The sequence below is a fragment of the Trachypithecus francoisi genome, unplaced genomic scaffold (assembly GCF_009764315.1).
Source record: "Trachypithecus francoisi isolate TF-2019V2 unplaced genomic scaffold, Tfra_2.0 Lachesis_group1, whole genome shotgun sequence".
Taxonomy (NCBI): domain Eukaryota; kingdom Metazoa; phylum Chordata; class Mammalia; order Primates; family Cercopithecidae; genus Trachypithecus; species Trachypithecus francoisi.
In genome coordinates, this window is record NW_022681454.1 from 178309033 (window position 1) to 178316277 (window position 7245).

The 7245-nt window shown below is 38.8% G+C and overlaps 1 long non-coding RNA gene across 1 annotated transcript; it reads right to left on the minus strand.

Moving 5' to 3' along the window:
- Window positions 1-1461: 1461 nt before the first annotated feature.
- Window positions 1462-6949, minus strand: LOC117086195. The gene is made up of 4 exons (XR_004438238.1): window positions 6562-6949; window positions 6328-6481; window positions 4955-5056; window positions 1462-2812 (listed from the first exon to the last, which is right to left on the minus strand). It is a non-coding gene; the product is annotated as an uncharacterized LOC117086195 (long non-coding RNA).
- Between the last annotated feature and the right edge of the window lie 296 nt (window positions 6950-7245).

A 7245-nucleotide genomic window follows, 5' to 3' on the forward strand; every position in this document is an offset into this window, starting at 1 on the left:
GTGACAAAATCTCTAAGCATTTGCTTATCTGTAAAGGATTTTATTTCTCCTTCACTGATGAAGCTTAGTTTGGCTGGATATGAAATTCTGGGTTGAAAATTCTTTTCTTTGAGAACGTTGAATATTGGCCCCCACTCTCTTCTGGCTTGTAGAGTTTCTGACGAGAGGTCTGCTGTTAGTCTGATGGGCTTCCCTTTGTGGGTAACCCGACCTTTCTCTCTGGCTGCCCTTAAGATTTTTTCCTTCATTTCAACTTTGGTGAATCTGGCAATTATGTGTCTTGGAGTTGCTCTTCTGGAGGAGTATCTTTGTGGCGTTCTCTGTATTTCCTGAATTTGAATGTTGGCCTGCCCTACTAGGTTGGGGAAGTTCTCCTGGATGATATCCTGAAGAGTGTTTTCCAACTTGGTTCCATTTTCCCCCTCACTTTCAGGCACCCCAATCAGACGTAGATTTGGTCTTTTTACATAATCCCATACTTCTTGGGATCTAATTAAACTAAAGAGCTTTTGCACAGCAAAAGAAACTACCATCAGAGTGAACAGGCAACCTACAGAATGGGAGAAAATTTTTGCAACCTACTCATCTGACAAAGGGCTAATATCCAGAATCTACAAAGAACTCAAACAAATATACAAGAAAAAAACAAACAACCCCATCAAAAAGTGGGGAAAGGATATGAACAGACATTTCTCAAAAGAAGACATCCATACAGCCAACAGACACATGAAAAAATGCTCATCATCACTCGCCATCAGAGAAATGCAAATCAAAACCACAGTGAGATACCATCTCACACCAGTTAGAATGGCAATCATTAAGAAGTCAGGAAACAACAGGTGTTGGAGAGGATGTGGAGAAATAGGAACACTTTTACACTGTTGGTGGGATTGTAAACTAGTTCAACCATTATGGAAAACAGTATGGCGATTCCTCAAGGATCTAGAACTAGATGTACCATATGACCCAGCCATCCCACTACTGGGTATATACCCAAAGGATTATAAATTACTCTACTACAAAGACACATGCACACGTATGTTTATTGCGGCACTATTCACAATAGCAAAGACTTGGAATCAACCCAAATGTCCATCTGTGACAGACTGGATTAAGAAAATGTGGCACATATACACCATGGAATACTATGCAGCCATCAAAATGGATGAGTTTGCGTCCTTTGTAGGGACATGGATGCAGCTGGAAACCATCATTCTTAGCAAACTATCACAAGAAGAGAAAACCAACACCGCATGTTCTCACTCATAGGTGGGAACTGAACAATGAGATCACTTGGACTCGGGAAGGGGAACATCACACACTGGGGCCTATCATGGGGAGGGGGGAGGAGGGAGGGATTGCATTGGGGAGTTATACATGATATAAACGTCATGCACATGTACCCTAGAACTTAAAGTATAATAAATAAATAAATAAATAAATAAATAAATAAAAAAGAAACTGGAAACAAATGTCGTCCATCGTGGGTGATTGTTTAAACTGTGGCACATTAACAAAATGGAATATTGTGCATCTATCAAAGACTAAATAGCAACAAGAAAAATGTTTGGTGTAACATTAAGCATAAAAGCAGAAAACAAAATTGCATTTACAACTATGTAATGATGTATAAATGGATAAGGGTCAAAAGGAAAGGGAGAAAAATGAAAACAGTCGCTGCAACAGGATGTTGGGAACTCTGAATTATTTTCATGCTTCTGAGTTCCTTTATTATTGTCAAACTGTGGTCTTCATAATAAATGAGCACTGGAGGGAAAACATGCATATATCTACTCTTGCCAGGAAAAATTCTCACTCAGAAAGGGAGGTGGTATGATAGAAAATTATTGTTAAGGGCAAGGACTTTGGAGTCACCTGGACTTAGATTTCAATTCTGGCTCTGATGCTTCTGAGATGTGACAACAGGCAGTAGCCTAATTCTGTAAGCCTATTTCTCCACAGCTGTTACCAGGGGCTGATACAGTCATGCACTACCACACAGGGCTGTTGTGAAGAGAAGTGAGATGGTAGAGCCCAGCTCTCCCTTTTTTTTTTTCTTTTGAGACAGGGTCTCACTCTGTCACCCAGCTGGAGTGACACCCAGTTCCAGTGCTGCAGCCTCAACTTCCTGGCCTCAGACAGCACCACTTATTAAATGGTAGTTACTGCTATTTTTGTTGCATAGGTAATGGTGATTAGAGTGATGGTGGTGGTACCAACAAGGGGACAGGGAACGGAAGCTTTTGTTTATGAGAATACCATTAACACTGAAAAAAAATAGAACGGCAGTATAATTTTCTACTGAATACACAGACGGAGGACTTTCTATCATCTCTACCAATTGATCACTCCAATTCAGACCAAGTGAGCATTACTTCAAAGGAGAGTTGGGTTGGGGGGTCCATCACTCCTTCCTAGCTGGAGATACAGAGAAATCTGTACCTACAAGATCCTCCCAATGTCCTTGTTGAGAACTTCATCCAAGAAACTCAAGTACTGCTGGATTTATGTGACTCATCTTGTGAATGAATACAAAGGCCTATTAACTATTCTATGGTTGTAGTCACTGATATTATCACCATCATTAACAAAGAGTCTGTGTGGGATACTAAGAAAACGCTCTTCATGTCTTTGTCTTCTCTGCTGGTCTGGATGAGCTGTCCTCTCCCCCCAGGCCCTTCTTGCCCTTTGCACACAGGACACCATCCCTGCTGGTCCTGCCCACACAAGGACTCTCAGAAGTTCCTCTTACTCTTGCATCAATTTGTCCTCACCCTTCCTCAGCATATAGATGTGCTGTTGCGTCTCCCACCTTATTAAAAAACAAAAATTATTGCGTGATTCCACATCTCTTTCTAGATACAGACCATCTCTCCATTCCCCTTTACAGAAAAACTCCTTGAAAGAGAATAGCAGGATGCTGAAAAGTATTGAAGCTGGGTGATGGGAAGATGTATATTATTCTTGCTACATTTTTAAATTTAGAAAGACTATTGAGCTGTAATTGATATATAATAAACTATATACAATTGGCCTCCATATCCATAGGTTCTGTATCCATGGATTCAACCAATTTAGATCAAAAGTATTTGAAACAAAAAAATGGATGGTTGCATCTATACTGATTATGTGCAGATTTTTTCCCTTGTCATTATTCCCAAAACAATACAGTATAGTAACACAGCATTTACACTGTATTTGGTACTATAAGTAATTGATATGGTTTGGCTGTGTCCCCACCCAAATCTCATATTGAATTGCAGCTCCCATAATTCCCACATGTTGTGGGAGGGACCTGGTGGGAGTTCATTGAATCATGGGGGCAGTTTCTCACATACTGTTCTCGTGGTAATAAGTCTCACAAGATCTGATGATTTTATAAGGGGTTTCCTCTTTTGCTTAATTCTGATTCTCTCTTGTCTGCCACCATGCAAGACATGCCTTTCACCTTCCACCACGATTGTGAGGCCTCCACAGCCACGTGGAACTGTGAGTCCATTAAACTTTTTTTCTTTATAAATTACCCAGTCTCGAGTATATCTTTATCAGTAGCATGAAAACGGACTAATACAGTAATCTTGAGATGATTTAAAGTATATGGGAGGATGTGTGTAGGTTATATGCAAATGTTATCTTTGAGGGTCCTGAAATCAATCCCCCATGGGTACTGAGAGACGAAAGTATATCCTATGTACAATTTAATAAGTATTGGCACATGCAGATGCTTGTAAAACCATCATCACATTCAAAATAATGAACATATCTATGACCCTTGGAAGCTGTCTAGGGTCCCTTTGAAATCCCTCCCTCTTGCCCCTCCTTCCCCGAGCACCTTTCTGTTGTTATACATGCATTTGCATTCTGTAGAATCTGTATAAGTGAAATCATACAATATGTATGTTTTTATTTGCCTTGCTTGTCTCACACACCATAATAATTTTGAGACTCGTCCATGTTGCAGCATGCCCCAATAGTTCCTCCCTGTTATTGCTGAGTACTATTTAAATATACCACAGTCTGTTTATCCATTCACCTGCTGATGGACATTTTTATTTCCAGCTTTGGGACTATTACAAATAAAGCTTCTATGAACATTCAAGTACTCGTCTTTGTGTAGACACATGCTTTCATTTGTCCGGGCTAAATATGAGAATGGAATAGCCAGATCAGATGACAGGTGTACATTTAAATTTTTAAGAAACTGTAATACTGTTTTGCAGAGTATTTGCACAATTTTATATTCCCACCAGCAGTGTATGAGTTCCAGATCCTCCCTATCCAAACAACACTTGGCATATAGTCAGATTTTTTTATTTTTATCATTCCAGTAGGTGTGGTTTCTCGTTGTGGTTTTAATTTGCATTTCCCTGAGAAATTACTTAATAGGTACAATATACATTATTCGGGGATGGTTACTGTAAAAGCCTTTACTTCACTGCTATGCAATCACTGCATATAACAAAATTGCATTTGTGCCTGTAATTGTATACACATAAAAAATTTTGCATTTTTCTACTGACTAATGAAGTTGAGCATCTTTTCATGTGCTTATTTGCCATCCAGAAGCTTTCTTTGAACAAGTGTCTGTTCAAATCTTTTGCTCATTTTTTAACTGAGTTGTTTGCTTTCTTATTGTTGACTTTTGAGAGTTTTCTTAATATCGTAGATACCAATCCTTTAACAGATAAGATTTTCAAACATTACTTCCCAGTCTTTTTATTCTCTTGAGGGTGTCTCTTTAAGTGAGAGATATATATATGTATATATACACACACATATATACATATATACACACGTATATATGTATATATGTGTGTGTGTGTGTATATATATACATAATGGAATATTATTTAGCCCCAAAATATTGTTGTTTACGGCAAAATATATTAATCTGAAGGACATTATGCTAAGTGAAATTAACAAGCACAGAAAGACAAATATTGAATAATCTTACCTCTTCATGGATCTAATAAGTTGAATTCATAGACATAGAGAATAGAATGATGGTTACCAGCAGCTGAGGCGGTGGGGTAGTGAGGAGGCAGGGAATGAGGAGCTGTTGATCAAAGCGCACAAGTTTCAGATAGAGATGGGGAATAGACTTTGAGATCTACTGCACAGCAAGGTCACCATAGTCATAATAATGTATTATATTTTTCAGAATAACATGGTAAATTTCAAATGTCTTACCCTAAAAAATGACAGTAAGCAAGGTGATGGACATGTTTAATTAGCTTGATTTAATCATTTCATATTGTATACATATACAAGGTATCACACTGTACTCCATAAATGTATAAAATTATGATTTGTCCATCAAAAATAATATTAGTAATAAAAAGTTAACTTAAAAAATTAACAGCAGAATTTTTAATTTGGGTGAGTCCAATTTATCAATACTCATTTTATGCATAGTGCTTCTGATGTCCTAGTGAAGAAATTTTTACCAGAGAAATTAAAGACCTAAATGAATGGAGAAATATACCTTATTCATGGGCATGCATGTATATGACTCAATATTGTTGATATGTCAATTAAATCTACTGATCTACAGATTTAAGAGAATCCCAATTACAATCTTAGCAAGATTTTTAATATAAATTGAAAAGCTAATTCTAAATTCACGGGGAAATGAAAGGACTTGGAACAGCCCAAACAACTTTTAAAATGGAGAATGAAGTTGAAGAGCTAACACTACCTGATTTGAAGGTTTATTGTAAAGGTATAGTAATCAGGACAGTGTTATCTTGGCATAGAGTCTGACAAATAGGCTAATGAAACAGCAAGAACAGAAATATTTCCACATACATGGATGACTAATTTTTGACAAAGGAAATCCTGCAGAAATCCTGCAGAAAAACAATCATCTTTGCAGCCAATGATTCTGAAACAATTAGATATCCATTTGCTGAACGAAAAAAAAGACCTTCAATCTATACCTGTATCTATGATTGCCATGGCTCATGCCTGTAATCCCAGCACTCTGGGAGGTCGAAGCAGGCAGATTACCTGAGCTCAGGAGTTTGACACCAGCCTGGGTAACATGGCGAAACCCCATCTCTACTAAAAATACAAAAATTAGCCAAGCGTGGTGTCACACGCCTGTAGTCCCAGCTATTTGGGAGGCTGAGGCAGGAGAATCGCTGGTACCCAGGAGGCGAAGTTTGTAGCGAGCCAAGATCATGCCACTGCACTCCAGCCTGGGCAAGAGTGAGACCATATCTCAAAACAAGAAAAAAAAAAAAAAATTCAGGACTCCAGATGAGTTGGGAAAAAATGTGGAAACTAAGCAATGTGGGAGGAAGCTAGAGTTGCACAAAAAGATACCTGTTAAGGATCTGGTGAGGTAAGGTTCTGTCCTCTGGAAGCTGAGCCAGTGAACTGGGTAAGAACAAGAACTGAGCCAGTGTCCCTGGGAAGTGGCTGGAATCTTGGGAACACAATCTCAATTTTCCTTACAAAGTGACCTCAGCTGACATACCTCAGGAACAAAAAGAGCAATGTTGAAATAGAACCTGAACTATCCCCCTCTCCTATTAAGAACCTGATGAGAATACATACTCATGGCCTCTTCCTTGAAAACAATCACGATTTGATGTGTAGGCCCCCTGGAGTTGTGCAGTGACTGCTCTGAGGCTGTGAAACAATGTTAATAACAGAAGATAAGGCTTCCATCTCTGCCAGATGCATTCATTATCAGAAAGAACGTAGACTTGGACATGCTACCTTCAAAACAAAAAGAGCGAGGGGTAGAGTCATACCCAGTTTTATCTTGGGCTGCTCCTGTTAGGAAAGGATTTATCAAGATATGTTAATGCTTTGGACAGGACATCAATTAGGTACATCTTTAATTTGAAAATAATAAATTTGGGCTGAGCACAGTGGCCCATGCCTGCACTCCTAGCACTTTGGGAGGCCAGGGTGGGAGGATCATTTGAGGTCAGGAGTTCAAGACTAACCTGGGCAACATAGCAAGACTCCACCTCTACAAAAGATAAAAATTAAAAATCAGCTAGGCATGGGGGCACACACCTGTGTGTCCCAGCTACTTGGGAGGCTGAAACAGGAGGATTACTTAAGCCCAGAGGTCAAGGCTGAAGTAAGTCATGATCACACCACTGCACTCCAGCCTGGGTGACAAAGTGAGACTCTGCCTCAAAAAAATAAAAATAAATAATAAATTTGAAAGTATTTTTTAAATTCTTTATTATAAGCATGCCTAAACCTAAATACACAGAAGAACAA